This window comes from Bombina bombina, chromosome 5 (genome assembly GCF_027579735.1).
Source record: "Bombina bombina isolate aBomBom1 chromosome 5, aBomBom1.pri, whole genome shotgun sequence".
NCBI lineage: Eukaryota > Metazoa > Chordata > Amphibia > Anura > Bombinatoridae > Bombina > Bombina bombina.
The window spans coordinates 289330184-289355416 of record NC_069503.1 but is presented as its reverse complement, the minus strand read 5'-3'; the positions used below and the strand labels follow the sequence as shown (position 1 = coordinate 289355416).

The following is a 25233-nucleotide window of genomic DNA, read 5'->3' as shown; positions in this document are numbered from 1 at the left end:
TTTTACTGCTATTATCAATTTTTCTTTGTTCGCTTTGTATCTTTATTTGGAAAAGCAAGAATGTAAGCATGGGAGCCTGCCCATTTTTGGTTCAGAACCTGGGTAGCACTTTTGATTGGTGTCTAAATGTAGCCATCCAATCAGCAAGCGCTACCCATGTGCTGAACCAAAAATGGTCCGGCCTCTAAGCTTACATTCAAATAGAGATTCCAAGAGAACAAAGAAAAATTGATAATAGGAGTAAATTCGAAAGTTGCTTTAAATTGCATGCTCTATCTGAATTATGAAAGTGTAATTTCGACTAGACTATTCCTTTAAATATGATTGCTCAGAGCAGCATATAATCATTTAAATCTAGCCCTAATTAGCAACAACCAAGGAGATTAATATAGTGTTGTTCATTATACTTTCACATTTCTATTGTTAGATTTCCTTTAAAATGCTGAAAATAATATGTAATTTGTTGTTTCCATTAACAGAAATTCCTTTATGATGCCACAATGGGCCTAAACACACCAAATAATGTTTTCCATGTACGTACAGCATATGGATAACAAATATGCAATGCTTTTTATAAGGGTCTATATCAGACTGCACCCTTGTGCACTATGCTGTGTGTATAGGTCGTTAGCACGTATCTCAATGAAAAATTGCATATTTTATTTTTTTTATATAGTAAAATATTTATTTTGGATTTACAGATTTATTTATTTTTTCTTCTATTTCATCACTGGCTCTGTAAGCTGGTAAAACTATACAAGGTCCATTTAGTAAAAAGATTAAATAGATCTGATCTTCCATAAAATGTGACTAAATGTATTTATGTATTTGTTTTTAGCATTTACTAATGCACTCAGTAGTTACATTTTGTTACTAGAACAGGAACTATGAGCTCTGACATCTGCCACATATAGAAAGTAACCCAGAAGATGTATGTCAAAATACAAATTCAATAATTAAAAGGACATGAAACCCCAAATTTGTCCTTAAAGGGACACTGAACCCAAATATATTCTTTTGTGATTCAGATAGAGAATGAAATTTTAAGCAACTTTCTAATTTACTCCTATTATCAAATTTTCTTCATTCTCTTGGTATCTTTATTTTAAATGCAAGAATGTAAGTTTAGATGCCGGCCCATTTTTGTGAACAACCTTGGTTGTTCTTGCTTATTGGTGGATAAATTCATCCACCAATAAAAAGTGCTGTCCAGAATTCTGAACAAAAAAAAGCTAAGATGCATTCTTTTTCAAATAAAGATAGCAAGAGAACGAAGACAAATTGATAATAGGAGTAAATTAGAAAGTTGTTTAAAATTGCATGCTCTATCTGAATCACGAAATAAATTTTTTTGGGTTCGGTGTCCCTTTAATAATTTAGATGGATCATGCAATTTAAAACAACTTTCCATTTTACTTGTATTATATAATTTAATTTGTTTTCTTGGTATCCTTTGTTGAACAGTATAACTAGGTAGGCTAAGGAACAGCACTACTGGGAGATAGATGCTGTTGGGTGGCTACACATAGATGCTTTTTGTCATTGGCTTACCAGATAGGTTAACCTAACTCCCAGTAGTACATTGCTGCATGTTCAACAAAGGATACAAAGATAAAGAGATTCCTCACTATAAGGGGCTACATTTCGCACATCTGCAGCAGGTATGGATTTAAGAACTTTTACAGAATTAAGATATTCCTTTAGTAGCATAAACAGTGATGTGCTTCTATATACGTATATATATTACACATGCATATATACACACACCTCTTCATGTGTCTGGGTATAAAACTGCATTTATTACCAAGGCATATCTCCCAGCACAGACATTTTTTTCCAGGGTGTGGGAGTAAAGGGATTGAGTCTCCGTGGTCCAGTGGAGGAGTTGGTCCTTAGGGTGGAGGTGTCTGGGACAGAGATAGGAAAGGCTGTGTCTGCAAAAGATCATCAAATCAACAGCTGAGTATAAGAACAGTTTGGCGTTTTCACCCTTGGACTACAGCAGGTAGTTTCATTGTAGGCAGAAAAGAAAATCCTTTAGAACTTAAAGGGACAGGAAACCCAACATTTTTCTTTTATAATTTCTATAAAGCATACAATTTTAAACAACTTTCCAATTTACTTAAATGATCAAATTTGCTTCATTCTCTCTCGTGTTATCCTTTGCTGAATGAACAGCATTGCACTACTGGCAGCAAGATTACCACATCTAGTTAGCCAATCACATGCACCAATTAGCAGCAGCTCCCACTAGTGTAGGATATGTGCGTATTCATTTTAACAAGGCATACCAAGAGAACGAAGCACATTTGAAAATAGAAGTGAATTTAAAAGTGTCTTAAAATGACCTGCTCTATCTGAATCATGCAAGTTTAATTTTGACTTTACTATCCCTTTAAGAGAACTCTGATAAAGCCCCTACAGTTTAGCTGACCCTGGTAAACTGTAGTTCATAGGTGAAGAATGCTAATCTCTGCAGTGTGACACTTAAGATGCAGTCACTCAGACGTGACAGTACCTCATGTGACAAAGTGCAGCTGCCAGACTAATAAGCAGCCATTTTATCATTGTAATATTATGTCCTAATACAACCAATCCCAGGCTGCATAGGTCAAACCAAAAAGAACTGTCAGAAGCATGATCCATAGGCTGCTGTGTGCCCAAAGGACCTTTACATTTTAAGCAACTGTCTAATTTACTCCTATTATCATTTTTTCTTTGTTCCTTTGGTATCTCTATTTGAAAAAGCAAGAATGTAAGCTTAGGAGCCAGACCATTTTTGGTTCAGCACCTGGGTAGCGCTTGCTGATTGGTGGCTACTTTTAGACACCAATCAGCAAGCGCTACCCAGGTGCTGAAAGCTAAACCTAGGTAGGCTTATATGTTAATTTATAAGCCCTTGAAGGGCGCCTCTTATCTGAATGCATTTTTACAGTTTTTTTACAAATGCAAGACAATAGATAATAAATAAAAAGTCATAAGATCAGGGGGCTGTCAGAAGATGCTTAGATACAAGGTAATCACAGAGGTAAAAAGTATATTAATATAACTGTGTTGATTACGCAAAACTGGGGTATGGGTAATAAATGGATTATATATCTTTATAAACAATAACAATTCTGGAGTAGACTGCCACCTTAAATCAGTACAGTACCCTATCACCTGTGTCCATCTGTAGTAAAGGTTAAATGCTTCTGCACACTTAATAAAAATAACAAATGTTTGTTATTTTCATGCATCCTAAATATTTGTTGAATAATTGTAGAAATTTCAACATTTGTTTTTTCAAAAAAATATTCTATTTCTGTTAGCCAAATGTAGCATTAGAATATTTGATAATTAACATTTGAATAGCTGAAGTGAATTTCTCAAACCTGTGTAAGTCTATAGGAATACATATCAGAATGCAATAATTAAGTGTTAAAATTTATTCTATAGAAAATGGCAGAACAAATGGCAGGGGAAACATTTATTATTACATCTCCAGGATTTCTCAGGCCCTGATATTTTCACCTTCTGGGCCTTCCATATCTCCCGCATAACATCATCTATACCAACCCAAGCTTACCATCATTTTTTCTTCCATGTTACTGAACTAAACAAACTTTTATTATTTAGATAGGGCATGCAATTGTAAATAATTTTCCAATTTACTTCTATCACCAATTTTGCTTTGTTCTCTTGGTATTCTTAGTTGAAAGCTAAATCTAGGAGGTTCATATGCTAATTTCTAAGCCCTTGAAGGCTGTCTCTTAGCTCAGGGCATTTTGACAGTTTTTAACCACTAGAGGGTGTTAGTTCATGTGTTTCATTTAGATAACACTGTGCTCACACACGTTGAGTTCCTATGGGCCAGCACTGAATGGCTAAAATGCAAGTCTGTCAAAAGAACTGAAATAAGGGGCGGTTTGCAGAGGCTTAGATACACGGTAATCACAGAGGTAAAAAGTGTATTAATACAGCTGTGTTGGTTATGGAAAACTAGGGAATGGGTAATAAAGGGATTATCTATCTTCTAAAACAATAAATATTCTGGTGTAGACTGTCCCTTTAATCTAATTTTGTTAAACGTGTTGCTATTTGGATTGGTCAGTATAGTCAGCCTGAGTTCACCATACAAATCAATCATGTTTAGGAAACAGAGACAAGCTGTGGATGACTCATTGTCTACCTTGTGGTCTTAAAATGTATGTCACATGCTCTGGCAAATGCGTTTCTGTTTGCAGCAAAGTCTAAGCATTTAACCCTTTATCTAGTAGTTACTCTTTCCTGTTGAAATTGTAGTACATTTTAAAGCAATGGTAATCTTAACTTAATCTTTAGCTGCACAGAGAGACGGCAGTGCCGCATATTTCGTTGCCATCCAAGTGGCAAGATCAGTCACATTTCTGCAAGTATAAAGCTTTAGTAATGATGTCCCAAAACTATCTCCACAAACTTTGCAATATTCAGCAGTTAAGACTATTAGCTTAAAACAGTTTTCAAATACTGGGTCTATGTTGTGTGTGCGAGAGAAAAATGGCTTAAAAAGATATCCTTGTTAAAAGAACATGAAATCCCTAATTCTGATACAACATACAGTAACCTTCCAATCTACTTCTATTATCTAATTTGCTTCATTTTCTTGGTATCCTTTGTTGAAAGGCATACCTAAGTAGGCTCTCAAGCAGCAAAACACTACTGAGAGCTAGCTGATGATTGGTGGCTGCACATATATGCGCCTTGTCATTGGTGCACCCGATAAGTTCAGCTAGTCCCCAATAGTTCATTGCTGCCTCTTCAACAAAAAATACCAAAGAGAATTAAATAAATTTGAAAATAAAAGTAAATTGTATGCTCTTAGAGAAGAAAAAAAGGGGTGGGGGTGTTGTGCCATGTAGCATATGACATGATAAACCAAAATTGTGAAATCAGCTGCTTCAGGCTTATACTCACAATTTGAATAGTGAAATGTTATAATTATTACTTTGATCGCCTTATTGTTGATATACTGCCTGAAGAATAGGCTAGCTGTATAGATAGCCGAGAAATGCGTAGGAGATACAATTAATGATAATAAACAATATCATTTTTTATTCTGACCTTGTGTGGTCATTAAAATAAAATTCATTTTTATTAATTCCTACATTTGGCGATTTTAAGTTTTATTTTGCAGACAAGCAGACATGATCCAGCAACCGGGAGTGAGTTTGCTGCATAATTCTGAGATCTCAGCTTGTGATAGCTCACCCAACTGGAAATTGCAATTTGTGAGTATAAGCCGGAAGCAGCAGATTTTACACTTCTGGTTTATCGTGTGATACGCTATGTGGTGCCCCTTTTATTTATTTGGTTTTCTAGTGAAGAGGATTTGAATGTCAGCATTTTAATCAAATTGTGGAGCAACCTGAGCACATATCAGCTTTGTACTAAGAAAAGTAATTTTTCCTTACACATCTATTTTTTTTATGACATTGGTGTAATTGTATATTTATAAAAATATGTGTAACATTTAGAGAAGGTGTGTTTCACTACACAGCTGTTATGATAAGGATTTTTTGATGCCCCCTTTTTGTTTGTTCATTCTATCTGAATAATGAAAGAAAAATGTTGGGTTTCATGTCCCTTTAATGCAAAACATTATTGCTTTTTTTTTTTCATTAGAAATGTAACTAAAATAAAGAAATAATGTCACAAAGATAGTTTACAACCTAAAAAACCTCAGGTAACTTTAATGAATTTTGTTCTTATGTTATCCTAATGTACAGCTTTAAAAAGCCTTCATCGTGCTACTTTATGGTTTGTATACCTATTCTCCCTTAAAGGGATTGTTAAAAATAACTGGAATAAGGGGGAAGTGTGCAAAGGCTTAGATACAAGGTAGAAAGACAGATGCGCCACATGGCCCAATATTGTAGGATACAATTGGAATGATGTTATATGTGACAGATACACTCACATTTGGTAGAGCACCCCTAGTGGTGCAGAAGGAGCAGTCTGGGATCAGTAGCAGTCACCCAGAAGACTGACCTCCATAGGATGTTTGATGGTCTGTGGATAATGATAGAAAAAAAAACAGGTGCCTATATGGCCTAGTACTGTTTACATACGTGGATTGGAAAATAAAGTAGATAACTTGCACTCACATTTGATTTAAGCCTGATGAAACAGCCACTGGTAGGCTGAGAAACACGTTGCTAAGTGTTTTAATATTTTAAATAAAGTAAGTTTTTTATACTTACCACTTGCTGCCATACTTTGTTACTCTGGATTTCTATCTTTTGGACTGCTGAAAGTTCCTGACTACCTGGGGATTAGTCTACTGGGTGACTATATTGATCCCAGCTTGCCTCTACTGCATCAAGGGAGACGCTTCACCAAATGTGAGTGCAATTTATCTACTTTATTTTCCAACCATGTATGTAAACAGTACTAGGCTTAGGGGCACCTGGTTTTTTCTATCATTATCCACAGACCATCAAACATCCTCTGGAGGCCAGTCTTCTGGGTGACTGCTACTGATCCCAGACTGCTCCTTCTGCACCACTAGGGGTGCTCTACCAAATGTGAGTGTATCTGTCACATATAACATCATTCCAATTGTATCCTACAATATTGGGCCATGTGGCGCATCTGTCTTTCTATATTGTCTACAGATCATTGATCCTGGATCGTGGCCGTGATCCTATACAGATAGCTGCCTTGACCCACTTCACCACTCATCTGCTATTGAGAGCATGTTTATATAGCCCTTGCGATGGCCATCCTTACATGTGAGCATTTTTTTTTCCATTACAAAAGATGGAAGATACAACTAATAAGAATACACACTGCCCGCTCCATAGGCTTTTAGTGCAAAGCAGTAAATTATGGCTTTGTTGTGATGGGTCTAGCAGCGCTACTGCAAACTGCTGCCTGTCACACACATTGCCTATACTCTAATGCAGAACTGTGTGTGCTCTGCATCTATGGGGTAGGCAGTAAGACTTCTGATTTCAAGACTTATTTTTCTACACAATATTGCAGGTAAATAAGAGTGTCTGCCCCTGATAAGCCCATGAGGTGGGTTGTACAGCATCTGATGTATTTTTTTATTTTTTATTTTTTTTTTAAATTAAAGGGATATGAAACTCACATTTTTTTTTCTTTCATAATTCAAATAGATTGTGCAATTTTAAGCAACTTTCTAATTTACTTCTATTATCATTTTTTCTTCGTAATCTTGGTATTTTTATTTAAAAAACAGGAATGTAAGCTTAGGAGCTGGCCCATTTTTGGTTCAAAACCCTGGGAAGCACTTGCTGATTGGTGGCTACATTTAGCCACCATTCAGCAAGCCCTACCAATAGTAAAGTATAGAGCTCGTTGCCTTTTGAACAATCAGAGCACATCACCAGTGAATGCAGCTCTCAGCAGTGTGGAGGGGGCGTGTTTTGAAAGCATGTTTACACAACATATAATGCGAGTTTAGTAAATATATAAATGGTTTCTGTTGTGTAATACAGATAGAGAAACCCCTTTATCTAAACTGCTTGGCATCGGAAAAGGTTTGATTTCAGAATAGTTTGTTTTCTTGGAATACTTGCATCTTTAAAATGGGACAGTTTGGAGGGTGTTGAACCAAGTGTGACCAATAATATTTTATGTTATTTAGGCAATATTTACATATCTTAATACAGCTTATACAAGTAACCAAACGGTAGATTTATATCATTTGTAACACCTTTGTATGCATAGCACCCTCAGAAAGATAGTACAGCACTGTAATCAGAAAGGTAAATATAAAATATATAAAAATATACATTTAAAAAGAAACAAAAGGGGAAAATAGTTTTTTTTGATAATTTAATTGTTAACATAGAACAAAAACACCTTAATAATTAACCCATATCAGCTGGGGATTGTGGGTAAATTTTACATGTGTATGTAAACATGTTGTGTTATATGTATGTGTTAAACTGTAAAATTGTATATTATGTATTTTAACTTTGTTCGTTATTGAAATAAAGATGGTCTTAGGAACTAGATTTTGTGTATGGGATATTAATATCCTATAAAATAAACATCCTTTTCAATTTACAATACTGTGTTTTTTATAGGTTTTTTTTTTTTTAAATATTACACTATGTAAACTGTGTTTTTAAACGACAACTACTTTATTAAAGGGACAGTATACACAAATTTTCATTTAACTGCATGTAATAGACACTACTATAAAGAATGATATGCAAAAAAGTGTAAAACCTTTTAAAAACCTACTTAGAAGCTCCCAATATAACACTCTTAATGTGATTACCCTGGGACACCCACTGAAAGGGGCTGATAGCAGGACCGCCCCCTCCCCCCTATATGAAAAGACCCATTATACAAACAGAAGCAGTCTGAAGTTCGTATACATCAGTATACATCTAAAATGTTGGGGCTTGATTAGGCGTCTGAAAATCAGCACAATGTTATTTAAAAAAAAGCAAAATTATACATTTTTACAAAAACACACCTAGATGGGCTATATAAATAGATCTACAAAACATTTATGCAAAGAAAAATCTAGTGTATTATGTCCCTTTAACTTTGTATTTTTATAGCCGCTACTAGTTCACACTGTACTGAATGCGTTTTGTTCTAATATCACATTCACACTGCACCAAACATGTTCACATTTTACATAGGGGAAAGTTTTAAAAAAATGCACTTTTCACCTCTGTGATTACCTTGTATCTAAGTCTCTGCAGACTGCCTCCTTATTTCAGTTCTTTTGAAAGATTAGCATTTCAACCAATTGTTGCTGACTCATAAATACCTCCACAGGAGAGAGCACAATGTTATCTAAATGTCACACATGAACTAGCGCTGTCTAGTTGTGAAAAACTGTCAAAATACACTGAAATAAGAGTTGGACTTAAACGACTTAGAAATTAGCATATGAGCCTACCTAGGTTTAGCTTTCAAGAAAGAGAACAAAGCAAATTTAATAATAAAAGTAAAGTGGAAAGTTGCATAAAATTGCATGCCCTATCTGAATCATGAAAGTTTATTTTTGACTAGACTGTCCGTTTAAGAAAAGAGACTAGGGTAGCCTGACCTCTTCTATTCCCATAAAGGAGTTTAACACACACTTTATTTGGGGTTATAATCAGAGGCATTTTACATGATGGCAGGTGTGTACTGACTCCTATTTAACATGATTTTGAATGTGATTACTCAATTGATCTCTTATTTTATTTTATATATATATATTTCTCCATATATATATATATTATTTTTGAATTTATTATTCCATGCGGTTTTCTCTACCCCAAATCAATTTCGTTCATTTTGGTATTCATGTAATATTCATATATTTATCATGTCTTATATTTCTATGAACTTTAACTACATTTTGGTTGTATTTATTATCAATTTTTGTAATAAGTATTATTATGCATTTATTTAAATTCTGTTTGGTATGTTTAATACACTGTAGCATAGGGATTATCATTGTGTTTTGTATAAAGTATGGTTTCAGGTACACTTTGACACGTCATTTTATAGGTGTGTTTTGAATGAACTGTTTTATCCAATAGGGGTGAAGTACACCCTTTTTAAGTTTCACATGTAAGCTTAAACCTTTAGCAGTAGCGAGTACGGCGTTTAGCCGAAACGCGTATACTGTGTTTTTCCTCTCAGTGTACCTTGTTCCTCCATGGACTTTTACTTGTTGACCTAATAAAGGCTAAGTTTTATACAGCGGCTGCTTCCAGTTCCTTCTTGGTTTTACTTTGTTTGTCCCTTTGAAGCAGCGCTACTTCCACAGTGACAGATATTATTGTTCGGCTGTGTTGGGACCCCTTCATACGTGGGATACAGCAAAGATTGCATTGGCTGACGAGTGACAAGCCTCCAACTGACAAGCCTCCTTTCTGCCAGCGCTCTATTGGATCACAGGGTGAGAGTGGAACTTCCGGTCCTCGCGGTGTGAGCGGAGAAGCCAGAGCAGCACACTGATGCAGCATTCCATACGGACCACCTTTGTTTGAAGCATGGTCTTCTTTGCTGAGCAGCATAATGGAGAGAAAGGAGCGGATTGACCGTATACACGGATAGGCACATTTGCTAAACTCAGGCCAGAGTTGCAGCTTTGGATAAGTACCAAACACGGAGGCATTTGCCTTTTTCATATTACTTGCTTTACTTGTGCATTTGTGAACGCTCCTGGATTATCTTTACAGTTGTGGTATCCATTCCTATGAACTGGGATTTATATCATTTATTTGTTCCCAACCTATAGTTTATATATACACATATATTTTTCACAGCAATCACTAATTTAACCCCTTCTATACCTGGCTACTTTTCTGGTTTTGTATTGCTCAATTCTAAACACAGCTACATCCCCAGATATAAGACGGTGTGTTCACTTATGCAACCATATTATTTTATTTTTTTTATTTTTACTTCCCTCCACCTAAAAGTTTCAGTTTGTTTTTCAATCAAGTTGTACAGTTTAAAGGTCACATTAAAGGTGGAAAAAGTTCTGAAATGATTTATCTTTGTCTCATTTTTTTACATCACAGAAACCTGAAATTTTAACAGGCTTGTGTAGACTTATATATATATATATATATACACACATACACACACACACACACACACACATACATATACACAGTGGGGCAAAAAAGTATTTAGTCAGCCACCAATTGTGCAAGTTCTCCCACTTAAGAAGATGAGAGAGGCCTGTAATTTTCATCATAGGTATACCTCAACTATGAGAGACAAAATGTGGAAACAAATCCCGACAATCACATTGTCTGATTTGGAAAGAAATTATTTGCAAATGATGGTGGAAAATAAGTATTTGGTCAATATCAAAAGTTCATCTCAATACTTTGTTATATATCCTTTGTTGGCAATGACAGAGGTCAAATGTTTTCTGTAATTATTCACAAGGTTGTCACACACTGTTGCTGGTATGTTGGCCCATTCCTGCATGCATATCTCCTCTAGAGCAGTGATGTTTTGGGGCTGTTGCTGGGCAACACAAACTTTCAACTCCCTCCAAAGGTTTTCTATGGGGTTGAGATCTGGAGACTGGCTAGGCCACTCCAGAACCTTGAAATGCTTCTTACGAAGCCACTCCTTCGTTGCCCGGGCGGTGTGTTTGGGATCATTGTCATGCTGAAAGACCCAGCCACGTTTTATCTTCAATGCCCTTGCTGATGGAAGGAGGTTTGCACTCAAAATCCCACGATACATGGCCCTATTCATTCTTTCATGTACACGGATCAGTCATTCTGTTCCCTTTGCAGAGAAACAGCCCCAAAGCATGATGTTGCCACCCCCATGCTTCACAGTACGTATGGTGTTCTTTGGTTGCAACTCAGCATTCTCTCTCCTCCAAACACGACGAGTTGTGTTTTTACCAAACAGTTCTACTTTGGTTTCATCTCATCATATGACATTCTCCCAATCCGCTTCTGGATCATCCAAATGCTCTCTAGCATACTTCAGATGGGCCCGGACATGTACTAGCTTAAGCAGGGGGACACGTCTGTCCCTGGCAGCGTAGTGTGTTACTGATGGTAGCCTTTGTTACGTTGGTCCCAGCTCTCTGCAGGTCATTCACTAGGCCTCCCCGTGTGGTTCTGGGATGTTTGCTCACTGTTCTTGTGATCATTTTGACCCCACGGGGTGAGATCTTGCGTGGAGCCCCAGATCGAGGTGAGATTATCAGTGGTCTTGTATGTCTTCCATTTTCTAATTATTGCTCCCACGGTTGATTTCTTCACACCAAGCTGCTTGCCTCTTGCAGATTCAGTCTTCCCAGCCTGGTGCAGGTCTACAATTGTGTTTCTGGTGTCCTTCGACAGCTCTTTGGACTTCACCATAGTGGAGTTTGGAGTGTGACTGTTTGAAGTTGTGGACAGGTGTCTTTTATACTGATAACAAGTTCAAACAGGTGCCATTAATACAGGTAATGAGTGGAGGACAGAGGAGCCTCTTAAAGAAGAAGATACAGGTCTGTGAGAGCCAGAAATCTTGCTTGTTTGTAGGTGACCAAATACTTATTTTCCACCATAATATGCAAATAAATTCTTTCCAAATCAGACAATGTGATTGTCTGGATTTGTTTCCACATTTTGTCTCTCATAGTTGAGGTATACCTATGATGAAAATTACAGGCCTCTCTCATCTTCTTAAGTGGGAGAACTTGCATAATTGGTGGCTGACTAAATACTTTTTTGCCCCACTGTGTATGTGTACATATATAGATCTGCTGCCCATGTGTAGCGAAGGCGGGCCGACAGCTTTGCGAGTTGAGAAGCTGCCCGTCTGCTGCTTAGTACATGGATCCCATTGTATACATTGTTGAAATGCCAAATTTAATGGTCTTGAGTGTTAAAATGTTCAGTATAAGCAGGCAAAATAAGCTATTTCAAATGAAAAATAGATGTAAAGGAGTTATTTGTAAACAATTTAACACACTACAGCTGTTAACAACATTGATCATTAGAGAGACAAAAATACAGTACACTGTCCCTTTCAATCAAAAAAAGCCATTTTAGCTAAATGTACTTCAGCTTATATGGGCCTGTTTGAACATTATCTGAGCAGTTTTACAGTCGTAATTTGCTGCCTGAGCAATTAATTTGGAATTTCTCTCAAACATATTAGAACTCTATTTGGAACCTATCATGTTAAGCATCTGCTGTATAGTAGAGAACCTCCCTCTTCTGCATAAAACAGGTGCAGGGGTTATTTTCTTAAAGGGATAGAAAGGTAAAAATTGAAAATGTGCATTTTAAATTTAAATAGAAGCATTTTTTGCAATATACATTCAGTAGCAAAAATGTTTCTAGTAAAAGTGACCCATTCTAACCCTTTCACATTGAACTTGCAGAGAAGGAGCCCTGTAGATAATTGTATCACTATTCCTAGTGAAAGAGCATCAATTAAATATGCTAAACATATTTACATGTAAAAAAGAAAAAAAAGGAAAATAAATGTACATTTCAGACTAAAACATAACGGAAATTTGGGTTTGGTGACAACTAATCAGAAGGAAACCTTTGCTTGGGACCCCTCCTAAAGCTGTATTGATTGACAGGAATAAACCTCCACAAGGATAAAATAATAAATAAAATAAATACCATATTTTAGATGTAAGAGGACAATGAGAAGTATAAACATTCATATGTGTATGCACAACTCTTTAACATTCTAAGCTGTCTTTGTATCTGTTATTTGGAGTTATCAAATGACAGAGCAGGAGATATGGAACAACATTTATGTAATGTCACTTTATAATGTACTGTGATATTTATTCTGTTTTGATTGAGAGATTAAAGGGACATTCCAGTCAAAATATAAATGCACATAGATTAATTACATCTTTGAGTAGAAACATATCAGCAATATACATGTATTAGCAAAAATGCTTCTAGTAAAAGTTATCCCTGTTTTAGAGTTAACATTTTTCTCTGCCAGTTCATGTGAAACATTGCTAGATATTGTCACTGCACCCACATTTTAAATATTGCAGATGCTCAGATCATCACTGGGGCTTGTATGATGTCAGAAATTAACAAATTGAGTCATTAACAGATGGTACAAGCACCTTTAACTCTCTGAGCAAGTGCTGTGTTTAAAATGCTGGTGCACGGTTCATACTTAAATACACTTATGAAACAGCTATAGCTTTTATTAGAAGCATTTCTGCTAATGCATGTATATTACAAAAGTGCTTCTGTTTAATACCCAAATGCACCCATGTGGTTTCCAATTTTGGCTGGAATATCCCTTTAAAGACTTGGGTGACGATATCTTCAACACAATTGTCTTCACTTCCTTAAAATCAAATTAGCTAAAGGCATATCAAATATCTTTGGAATTTGGACCACACCAATTCTTTGTTTTGTTTAATTCATTCTAGGATTAGACTCATAATTATGTTGTAAAACTACAGCCTTTTCATACCAGGAAAAAAAAATTCTATGTGTGTGTGTGTGGTGCAAAGCAAGTGAACAGAAGAAAAATCTAAATCAAATCAATATTTGGTGTGGCCACCCTTTGCCTTCAAAACAACATCAGTTCTTCTAGTTATACCTGTGAAAAGTCTGGGATTTTGTAGGCATATAGTCAGGTGCATGATTAAAACAATTATACCAAACTAGTCCTAAAGCCCGTGTACACTGGCCAAAATCTCCATACACTTGGATTCCCTTTCCCTGCCGCTCTCAACATTTTATTTTTTCTGCAGTGCAGTGGTCCCACCTGCTCCTGCCCTCCCGCCTGCTCCCCTCCGACCCCCTCCCTCTCTGCTGTCTGATACTCACGGCCTTTTGAAGTTGTGCGCAGTCACTGACTGATCCTTTCTTATGGCCAGGTATGTTTGTCTTGTGCTGCAGTATCTACTGCCCATGACTGCTCTGGACAAACATACCTGGCCTTTTATAATATAGAATAGGTTCTAATGATCATCAAATTAATATGAAGGTTGAAATACAAGCATTAACTGAAACAGACACAGCTGTGTAGGAGGAATACAACTGGTTGAGAAACAGCAAAACTCTGCTAACTGGTGAGGTTACTGAAGACAGTTTAATGTCAAAAGTCATTAACCATGGCAAGACTGAGCACAGTAACAAGACGCAAGGTAGTTATTATACTGCATAAGCAAGGTTTCTCCCAGGCAGAAATTTCAAGGTAGGCAAAGGTTTCCACAAGTGCTGCAGTGATCACACAAGGAATCTTGCAGATGCAGTGCAGCAGATGAAAGACACATCATGCTTTACTTTCCTTCCCAATCAGAATATGTCCAGCAGTGCCATCAGATCAGAATCGGCAGAAACCAATAGGACCCTGGCACAACCATCTACCGGTCGGAAAAGTCTGGTCAGAAGTGGTCTACATGGAAGACTTGAAGCCAAAAAAACATACCACAGACTTGGAAAGCAACTCAACTAAATACACAACACATGACCTGGGGTGCAGAAAAACGGCAGCAGGTGCTTTCGACTGATGAGTTGCAAATATTTGCCTGCCGAGAGGCTGAAGAGTCAAACAAGAATGAGTGTCTGCAGGCAACAGTAAAGCATGGTGGAGGTTCCTTGCAAGTTTGGGTTTGCATTTCTGAAAAGTACAGGCAGATACTTATCCATCATGCAATATCATCAGGGAGGCATCTGATTCGCCCCAAATGTATTTTGCAACTTCTCCAGAAGAGTCTTGGATAGCACATGTGCAAGTTTCCTTGGGTGACCGCTGTATCTACAGTTCTCAGCGTTGCCCATTTCTTTGTGCTGCTTCAGAAGAGCTTGGACAGCACATGTGGAAACCTGTGTTTATCTTGAAATTTCTTCAGTAACCTCACAATGTTAGCAGAGTTTACCTGTTCCTCATCCAGTTTTATTCCTCCTACACAGCTGTTTATGTTTCAGTTAATGACTGTGTTTCAACCTACATTTTAAATTGATGATCATTAGCACCTGTCTGGTATAATTGTTTAATCATGCACCTTACTATATGTCTACAAAATCCCTTACTGTGTACAAGTATAACTAGAAGAACTGATTCTGTTTTGAAGGCAAAGGGGTGGTGCACCAGTTCATATGGTATATGTATACTAGTCTGTGATTGGCTGATTGCTGTCACATGATACAAAGGGCTAGCAAATGGGGGAGGGAATAAATTTGATAGAAAAAAAAAATAGTGCTTATGTGAAAATCATGGTAAGTGTTAATGCATTATCTTTTTTATTATGTACTTGTTAATTATACAACTGTATTTAATGGCCCTTAAAGGAACACAATGGTGCATTTTAAATAAAAAAAATTCAGTATACTGTTACTTCCAAAATTGATTCCTTTAAAACATTTCATTGCTTTAGTGATAACTTTCAAAATGTTGGCAGTGAGTGTACACAGCTTATTGCAATATTATTGCCAGCAGGCAGTGAAGCTATGAGATCTTTTAAAATGAGGTAGCTTTGACTTTTCATATGCATCCTTCATTTCACTTTAAAAAAAAAAAAAAAAAAAAAAAAGTGTTGTTCAATGCTATCACAACTATGTTCTTATTAACTGAGACTCACATAACTGGGGATTTGAACCTGCTTTTCCCTGCTCATAGACAGCCTGAGAAAGATTCAATGTAAACATATCAAGCCTCTCCAGAAAGAAAAACTAAAAGGACCTGTATCAGAATATATTAAAAGGAAATGATTTTTCAGTTTGCCTACCTGTTAAAAGGCAATTCAATAAAGATGAATAAACCACAGGAGAGTGTTACTGACATATCTGCACACCTATAGTACCTTATACAGTGTTGTTAGAGTATGATGAGCTTGCATTAGATTACAGGGGGGGGGGGAGAAAAAAGGAATCTTTGTAAGTAAAAATACCAAATTAAAAATATAGAAAGTTCAAAGTTGAAATCTGAATGTGTGTATTACAATTTGAACTTGAAGCATTTTTGCACTATACTTCTATTAACAACAATATTTCAAGTGGCATACACACATATGCTGTGAGGGTAAGTGAACCTGTATTCAAACACTACATCTTCTTAAAGAGTAAGCAGTGACGGCACAATTCACACCACCACCAATTTTCTGAGTTTGAATACTAGTGCACTGGCCCTCACAGCATATGTGTGTATGCCACAGAAAAACAGTAATCACTTTTACTAGAAGCATTTTTGCTAATGGAAGTATATTGCATTTTTAAATTTAAACCATGTACATTTCAATATTGACCACTTTAATGAGGAGTTATTAGTTTACCTTTCATAAAGCCTGCATAGAACAATGGTTGTAAATGTAAATAAAATAAAAAATAAAAGGTTTTTTTTTTTTTTCATTTACTCTGTCCCCTTTGAACAATGGCCACTTACCTACATCTCAGCACATTATGTGCAACAGACGTGTTTGTAGCATTCTTAAAGGGACATGAAACCCAATTTTTTTCTTTTGTGATTTAGAAAGAGCATGTAATTTTAAACAACTTTCTAATTTACTTCTACTCATTTGCTTCGTTCTCTTGATATCACTTGCTGAAAAGCATATCTAGATAGGCTCAGTAGCTGCCGATTGGTTGCTGCACATAGAGGCCTTGTGTGATTGGCTCACACGTGTGCATTGTTATTTCTTCAACAAAGGATATCTAAAGAATTGAGCAAATTAGATAATAGAAGTAAATTGGAAAGTTGTTTAAAATTACATGCCCTATCTGAATCATGAAAGTTTAATTTTGACCAGACTGCCCCTTTAAATAAGTCATGCAATGTACATGAGAATATGCAGAAAATAATCTACAGAGGGTCAGTAGCAATGCAAAGTGAATTCTAAATGAAACCTTTTCTTTTTTAACCCCTTAACGACCGAGGACGTGCAGGGTACGTCCTAAAAAAAAAAGGCAGTTAACGCCTGAGAACGTACCCTGCACGTCCTCGGTGTGGAAAGCAGCTGGAAGCGATCCTGCTCGCTTCCAGCTGCTTTCCGGTTATTGCAGTGATGCCTCGATATGGAGGCATCCTGCAATAACCTTTTGAAGCCATCCGATGCAGAGAGAGCCACTCTGTGGCCCTCTCTGCACCGGAGATCGGTGGCTTCCTTCGTTGGTGGGTGGGAGCAGTACCGGGAGGCGGGTGGCGGCCATCGATGGCCCTGGAGATGTGGAGGGGGGCGAGATCGTGGGCGGGGATGCCCGGGGGCGCGCACGGACGTGCGCGCGTGCACGGGAGGGCGGGCGCGTGCACGGGGAGCGGGTGGGAACCGCTACACTACAGAAAAAGGCTTAAAATAAAAATCGGTTAAAAAAGTAAAAAAACAAAAACGATAAACGATCAATGAGGTGGTGGGGGGGGGGGGGGTTTGGGGAAGCTACACTACAGAAAAAAAAAAAACCTTAGAAAAAAAAGCCCTTTTTTGTGCAAGCTGGGTACTGGCAGACAGCTGCCAGTACCCAAGATGGCCCCCAATAAGGCAGATGGGGAAGGTTACAGAGCTGTTTTGGGGGGGGGATCAGGGAGGTTGGAGACTAAGGGGGGTCCTACACAGCAGAAGAATTTTTTTTATATTTTTTTTTTAAAAACCTAAACCCTCCAAAAAGCTTTTATTTTAGTACTGGCAGACTTTCTGCCAGTACTTAAGATGGCGGGGACAATTGTGGGGTGGGGGAGGGAAGGGAGCTGTTTGGGAGGGATCAGAGGGTCTGATGTGTCAGGTGGGAGGCTGATCTCTACACTAAAGCTAAAATTAACCCTGCAAGCTCCCTACAAACTTCCTAATTAACCCCTTCACTGCTAGCCATAATACACGTGTGATGCGCAGCAGCATTTTGCGGCCTTCTAATTACCAGAAAGCAACACCAAAGTCATATATATTTGCTATTTCTGAACAAAGGGGATCCCAAAGAAGCATTTACAACCATTTGTGCCATAATTGCACAAGCTGCTTGTAAATAATTTCAGTGAGAAACCTAAAATTGTGAAAAATTTAACGTTTTTTTTTTTATTTGATCGCATTTGGCGGTGAAATGGTGGCATGAAATATACCAAAATGGGCCTAGATCAATACTTTGGGTTGTCTACTACACTACACTAAAGCTAAAATTAACCATACAAGCTCCCTACAAGCTCCCTAATTAACCCCTGCACTGCTGGGCATAATACACGTGTGGTGCGCAGCGGCATTTAGCGGCCTTCTAATTACCAAAAAGCAATGCCAAAGCCATATATGTCTGCTATTTCTGAGAAGCATTTACAACCATTTGTGCCATAATTGCACAAGCTTTTTGTAAATAATTTCAGTGAGAAACCGAAAGTTTGTTAAAAAAATTTTGAAAAAGTGAACGATTTTTTGTATTTGATCGCATTTGGCGGTGAAATGGTGGCATGAAATATACCAAAATTGGCCTAGATCAATACTTTGGGATGTCTTCTAAAAAAAAATATATACATGTCAATGGATATTCAGAGATTCCTGAAAGATATTAGTGTTCTAATGTAACTAGCGCTAATTTTGAAAAAAAGTAGTTTGGAAATAGCAAAATGCTACTTGTATTTATGGCCCTATAACTTACAAAAAAAGCAAAGAACATGTAAACATTGGGTATTTCTAAACTCAGGACAAAATTTAGAAACTATTTAGCATGGGTGTTTTTTGGTGGTTGTAGATGTGTAACAGATTTTGGGGGTCAAAGTTAAAAAAAAGTGTGTTTTTTTCCATTTTTTCCTCATACTTTATAATTTTTTTTTATAGTAAATTATAAGATATGATGAAAATAATGGTATTTTTAGAAAGTTAATTTAATGGCGAGAAAAACGGTATATAATATGTGTGGGTACAGTAAATGAGTAAGAGGAAAATTACAGCTAAACACAAACACCGCAAAAATGTAAAAATAGCCTTGGTCCCAAACGGACAGAAAATGGAAAAGTGCTGTGGTCATTAAGGGGTTAAAAAACGTTTCTGCCTTAACTTACACACCTACTCTATGACATGCAGGATGGAACAAAGGATATCATCTTATATTTACTAAAGGTAACAATGACAGACATTTGATCACAGATATGTGATATCTTGAAAGGAATCTCTCTGTTTTTTTACGGTCTCAACACTATTAAACAGTTAATTACTTTAATAAAAAGTAATCCTTAAGGCAGGGGTTAAAATTTCTGAGCCAGTAAAAAAAATGTAGGAGCCAGACAATGGTAATTGTATATAAATATATGGAGAATAACCCAAAAAGTTGGGAAGCAGTGGTAAAATTCTAGGAGCCTGTGGCTCTCTCTGGCTCCCGATTTGTCAAGTCCTGCCTTAAAGAGACACTTAAGTCAAATTAAACTTTCATGATTCAGATAGAGCAGCAATTTTAAAAAACTTTCCAATTCACTTTCATTACCAAAATGCGCAGTTTTTTTGTTTTTGTTTTTTTTTTTTTACACTTTTTGAGTCACCATCTCCTACTGAGCATGTGCAAGAATTCACAGATAATATGTATATGCATTTGTGATTGGCTGATGGCATGGTACAGGGGGAGTGGAAATAGACATAACTGAAAAATTTGAGAAAAACATCTACTACTAATTTGAAGTTCGGACTAAGTGCTATCACATTGTCTTGTTATCATGTATTTGTTGATTATGCAAATGTACTGTATTTACTGGTCCTTTAAAGGGACACTGAACCCAAATGTTTTCTTTCTTGATTCAGATAGAGCATGCAATTTTAAACAACTTTCTAATTTACTCCTATAATCATTTTTTCTTCGTTCTCTTGCTTTCTTTATTTGAAAAAGAAGGCATTTAAGCTATTTTTTTGGTTCAGGACCATGGAAAGCACTTGTTTATTGGTAGGTGAATATATCCACCAATCAGCAAGAACAACACAATGTGCTCACTAAAAATGGGCCGGCATCTAAACTCACATTCTTGCATTTCAAATAAAGATACCGAGAGAATGAAAAGAATTTGATAATAGGAGTAAATTAGAAAGTTGCTTAAAATTGCATGCTCTATCTGAATCACAATAGAAAAAAAATTTGGGTTCAGTGTCCCTTTAAGGGGACTATGTAACCATGTATTGAAAATGAATCTGCACACAAGTAAATGAGACTAAATCTGCAAACAGAAAATTATACTAGGAGTAAATGTGTAATGACTCTTCCCTTTGGATGGTTAGAAATGATGAACAGTCTTCCCCACACTGGATAACATGACACACACCACACTGCAGAATTACTGACCACTGGAGAAGATGGCTTTTCAAAGCCTTCCGGAAATACTGTAAAATTATAATATACCCAGCTTTAAAGGACCATTTAATACAGTAGAATTGCAGAATCAACAAGATCAATATAAAAAGACTAATTTCAAAATGTATTTCGATTTGCCAGACCCCTGTATCATGTGACAGCCATCAGCCAATCACAGACTCATATACATTGTGAACTTTGCACATGCTCAATAGTAGCTGGTGCCTCAGAAAGTGGGCATATAAAAAAAACTGTTTCAAAGTTTATTTGGTTGTAAGACAAGTTACAAAAATTACTGTAACCAACTGAGCATTGTTTCATAATGACATGTTTTATATCTTGTATATAAAAATATTTAAATAAAAATTACCGTTTTTTTTAAAAAAAAAAAAAAAGCTTAATTTTGACATTAGTGTCCCTTTAACTACCAAATATGAATAATTATTTTAAAGGGACACTGAACCCATTTTTTTTATTTCATGATTCCGATAGAGCATATAATTTTAAGCAACTTTCTAATTTGCTCCTATTATCATTTTATTGTCATTCTCTTGCTATCTTTATTTGAAAAGCAAGAATGTAAGTTTAGAAGCCGGCCCATTTTTGGTTCACAACCTGGGTTGTGCTTGCTGATTGGTGGCTAAATGCACCCACCAATAAAAAAAGTGCTCTCCGGGGTTCTGAACCAAAAATTGGCTGGCTCCTTAGCTTAGATGCCTTCTTTTTCAAATAAAGATAGCAAGAGAATGAAGAAAAATTGATAAAAGAAGTAAATTAGAAAATTGCTTAGAATTGTGTGCGCTGAATCCTGAAAGAAAAAAATTGGGTTTAGTATCCCTTTAAAAAAACATATTTTTTAGAAAGACTATTTTTTATTACTGTAACAGCTGAAAATATTCCACTTTGACCAAAGTTTGTCCTGCACATTTAAAACAACTGTTTACAGCAAACACATGCACGTGGACATATATTTATCCACAGATTTTAGTATAACAAAATACAAATATTATTAATATTAAGCAACACAAACATGGGGAAAGAAGCCTGTGCGGTTTGCCCTGTGGTTGGGCACTGAAGCAGATAATATAGGAAGTGGCAGGTTTCAGCAAAATGTCTGCACATATCCATCCTGGGGGCAACATAAAGTAAATAACATGACCTGGTCATGGTTTACTGTCACTTGATATTTTGCAATAAACATAAAACACAGCTCACCTCCCAATACACTCTGATTTAAAATGTAATACAAAAGCTTTGCCTACTACACCAACAGTTTTGGGTGCGGCTGGTACATTGCTCTATAGAATAGGAACTTCACCTGCCTGTTGGTTATTTGACCTGAAGCAATCCAATGATTCACTGTGGAATTAAAACGAGGGAATGAAACCTACAATGTAATAATGGTTCAGTTACAAGTAGACATGGACACTATTACTAGCCTAGTATACAACTGCAGTGAACAAATAAGAATTCCAGCTTTTTGAATAGTCAACAATGGATTTGTTACATTTTTTCTAAGACCAGTAATTTATAGTTATATTTTTCACCTCCTGGCAATATCCTTCGTAACCTTAAAGGGATAGTAAAGTCAAAATTAAACTTGCATGATTCCGATAGAGCGTGAACTTTTAGGACCCTTTTAAATTCCCTCCTATTTTCAAATGTGCTTTGTTTTCTTGGTATCCCTTGTTAAAAAAGAATACACACATATCCTGCAATAGTGTGAGCTAGCTGCTGATTGGTGCTTCCAGATATTTATCTTTTGTGATTGGCTAACTAGATGTGTTTACCTAGCTGCCAGTAGTGCAATTAAGTTCCTTCACCAACAGATAACAAGAAAATAAAGTAAATTTGATAATAGAAGTAAATTGGAAAGTTGTTTAAAAATTGTATGTTCTATCAAAATCATGAAAGAAAATGTTGGGGTTTCCTGTCCCTTTAATCACAACATATACATATTACTAATGGAAAATGTAACACTATCAGTAACGTGAAAACAAATCCATACAATTGTGTATATCACAAATTTATGTTGTTTCTATCACATAGCACAAATATATAGGGGTTCTAGAGTTTGTTTTCGGGGAGTTCATCTTTTTGCATCTGACATTATTCCATACAGTTTATCTGGATCATTTCTCTGTGACACATTTGCATTTTGCACAGCTATTCTAGCTAATTGCTTTGGCAAACTTTACCTGGCAAATCGTCATAGCACATTTTACCTGTAATATTTTACTGTAACACCTAATTTGTCTTTTTTGCAGTGTAATTTCTTTAGCTTGCACTTTTTAACATCTTTCGCTATAAAGGAGAAACTGTCTGTACTAATTATCAGTTTGCTCCCCAAGTACCCACAGGGGTACATGAACCCACAGTTGAAAATCTACAGTTTTGCACAAGAGTAGGGAACCTTTTTGATAATGTGTACTCCTACTAATGAAAATGTGCTACAACCGTGACTATGGAATGAATAATGGACAGGAGGCTGTCCGTGGACAGCACTGCATAGCAATATATTCTTTTGTTAGTGTACCACCTTGGGGAAGAGTGCACGTTTCAGCATGTCTGGTTTAGAGCTTCAAAAAGGTATTAAAAGAAACCTATGTACCCTCACTAGGGACCTAAAATCATTCTCCCTAGTTTATAGTAATAATAAAAAAAGATAACACCAGAATAAATATACTTACATACCAGTGCTACTTGATACTTTTAACATAGCACAACATTTTATGCAGCAGATTTATAGTGAAAACCAATATGGACACCAAACAGATCACAAGTACTCAGGGGAAATCTGTATTTTGTTTGTTTTGCACTTATGTTTTGGGTGACAGAACAAAATATGACATGTAAGACTATAAAGCATGAAAACCAGTATTTGGTTATGTCCGACTCCTATATAATTGCAAGGGATTCCAGTTCAAAACAAAGGGCCATGTAACAGCAGAATGCTGACAGTTTCATTCCTCCTTTTAGATAGTGGCCTTTGTTCAGTATATTTGAAACAACCAACAAACACTTAGTGTTGACACTGGTCATTCTGTATAGTCTTTCAAGCTAATCTGCAATAATAACTCCTCATTAAATTCCCTCAAAAAAAAACATAAAATCTGTTGATGAAAAGCAGGTGTCCAAAACTTAGCAAGAAAAACACTCCCACATCAGCTCCTTGGAAACATGCAAGTCGTCTGCATACGTGTTACAGAGACAAGCCCAGCACCAGACTTGCTGAAAGACACAGTTGTTCATCAGATCCTCAGGTATAGCCCCTCCTAGGATGACAGGGCAGATCCCCTGAGGCTGTGATAAGGATAATCAGTGACAAATAGAGCAGGTCCCTAATGACAGCCTATGATACAAATCCCATTTCCAGTGATAGCCAATTCTACCATTCAGCTAAACAGTATGATAAAGTGCAAATGTATAATGGTCTTGCAGCAATGGCATCATGATTTATAGAATTAACTCACTGGTTTATATATTAAGAAATGATGTACCTAAGTGGTCACGATGCACATTAAATATTAACCCTATTGAGGGCTGATATCCCTCTGGGTAAGCAGGTGCTACTTGCTCTGTATTATTTGATTAGTCATTCATTCTTATCTTATTAAAATGAACATAAGGTGCCATACAATTGTTAGTAACAATATCTCAGCTCCTGCCCTTCTCCTGCAAAGGCTTATTAGTCTCGTTTTACTGAGAGGTTTCACAATACCACTTGCTCCCAGTATAAGTAAATAAATATCTGACAATAAACTGAACCGACAAGTGTTCTCAAATCCATCTGAGGAGTAGCCTATGCTTTTGTTCAGCCGAAACAATGGAGAAGAAGGCAGGGACCTCTGTACCCCCAATATTGCAGTCTGTATATACAAATTCTAAACATTGTTGTCAGCGCCTCTGAGCATGTAACAATGTTATATGACCAAGCACAAATAAAACACAGCACACAAAACTGTAAATACTACACGTTTGCTAATGCCATTATGCAGAATTTATTAACATAACAAAATGACAGGGATCCCCTAAAATGCAGATTAACCCTTGGCTGCCAAGAAGAGTTCCAATGCAATATATACAGATGCTAGCTGACCCATGAGAATTTTCTCTGGCAGACAAGAGGTTATCCATCTTCCCCATGACATATCACATAGCCCCTGGGTGACCACCTAAGTGACCCTAATAAATCTCCTGGATTACATTTGACTGCTGATTCTCCCTGAAGATATGAGCGGAGATCCGGTGACAGGGACTTCAGATCCCGAGTGATCCAGGCACCAAAAGCACAATGAGAATACAGACACAATAAGTGAAACAACCGGCACTCACTGTGAGATGGGTCCCCGCAGGCGGCTGGGCTCTGGTTCCTGAGTGTGCAGCAACAGGACCTGTGACATCCGTGTCACCGGGTGGGTGTCACTCAGATCCCCCACGCACTGCCCCCAGCTCACACGAACAACTAAACAACAGACTGAGTCAGGCCCCCAGTACCCGGAACAACAAGGGCGACCCG

General features: G+C 36.9%; 1 protein-coding gene across 1 annotated transcript in view; it reads right to left on the bottom strand.

Annotated features, from left to right (window-relative positions):
* Positions 1 to 25221, bottom strand: part of ANKIB1 (ankyrin repeat and IBR domain containing 1) — a 575165-nt gene extending 549944 nt beyond the window's left edge. Inside the window, exon 1 of the mRNA XM_053714029.1 lies at positions 25050 to 25221. The gene's annotated coding sequence lies outside the window, so the exon portion shown is untranslated. The remainder of the gene's footprint in view (positions 1 to 25049) is intronic.
* Positions 25222 to 25233: the final 12 nt, after the last annotated feature.